Source organism: Gopherus flavomarginatus, chromosome 1 (genome assembly GCF_025201925.1).
Source record: "Gopherus flavomarginatus isolate rGopFla2 chromosome 1, rGopFla2.mat.asm, whole genome shotgun sequence".
Lineage (NCBI taxonomy): Eukaryota > Metazoa > Chordata > Testudines > Testudinidae > Gopherus > Gopherus flavomarginatus.
The window spans coordinates 167,022,139-167,023,561 of record NC_066617.1 but is presented as its reverse complement, the minus strand read 5'-3'; positions in this window follow the sequence as shown (position 1 = coordinate 167,023,561).

The window sequence follows — 1,423 nt, the reverse complement described above, 5'->3', positions numbered from 1 at the left end:
CGGGGGAAGGGCAGGACGCATGCGCAATGGAAGCGACCGCACATGGGCCTGCTGGGAGTTGTAGTTCTGTTGAGCGCAGCCACACGCTCTGCTCTGGAGACGAGGAGTTGCGGGCGAAGAAGTGGGGTGTGAGGCTGCCCTGTTATGTGCGCCTCATAGGGATGGGAGTTGGTGCAGGGCAGGACACCTGTGAGCGCAGGCACATCCTTTCGTGAGGGCAAGGACAACAGCAACATGCTCTTCCACAACCCGCTGACCTCCTGGAAGCTACCTCACTTCACACCCCTAGCCTGCAACCAGCCTGGACTGCTGCCCACTCCCACCTTCAAATATGAAATCGACCACATGGGAAGTAGCCATAGAAGAGGCACTGTAGAGTAACAAGCACTTTGAAACGTTCCAGACAAGAGTGTAGAGAACTGTCCCAGCCCACTTGGGACTAAGGCAGAGAGAGATTAGTTCAGACCCTCAGAGCACTGCTATGATAGAGCCAAGCATGGGAAAACCGTGGTAGGGTGACCAGCCGTCCTGATAAAATCAGGACTGTCCCGATATTAAGCAGTTTGTCTTGCGTCCCGATCAAAGCACGGTCAGGATGCCATTTGTTCTGATATTTTGTTTCAGGCACAGCGGCCTGTTTTTATTTTTTCTGCTTAGGTAGCAGAGAGAGGCAGGGGAGCGCCTTTTCAATGGTTACACTCACCTGGCACGTCCATGCCGTCGGCAGGCGGGTCCTTCAGTCACTGATGGTCTTCAGCTGCATTTCGGCAGTGGGTACTTCTTTCTTTGGCAGCAAGATTTATTATCCACTGCCGAAATGCTGCCGAAGACCCAGACACAGTGAGTATAACAATTGAAAAGGCGCTCCCCTGCAGCGTTCCCGCTATTTTGAAGTTATCATCTGGTCACCGTAAAACTGAGAAAACAGCACCAGCCACCACCAGGGTGTCTATGTGACCATCTCTGATATTTTAAGCTTTCCATTCTCTTAAGTACTATTTTCTTATATAATGCAGTTTGGCTTTCAGTTTATTTTAATATAATTTAACAAATGTGCACCTAAACGATTAAACTCCTTGATTTACTTGTTCTTCGTATTTAAAATACATCAATCAGGCAGATGAGGATCTGAGAAAACAACTCAGGCCAAAGTCACCTCACACATGGTAGCTGTGAATCTGGGCCCTTAGCTCTCTGCTGTGAAAGTCTGTGTATTGTGACTTTACATTTGCAGCTCCAGGTATCCACCATGGAATGCTTAAGGCTCAAGGCTTATTCACTGGAGATCAGGTTTTATATAGCCAGGTTCTCGTGAACAGTGATGGCTAGTGATGTCCATAAACATCACCATATCCCATTCTTCCTTTACAAAGGAGGACTTCCCCTAAATATAGTTTTCGAATGATCTGGTTCTACAGACTGC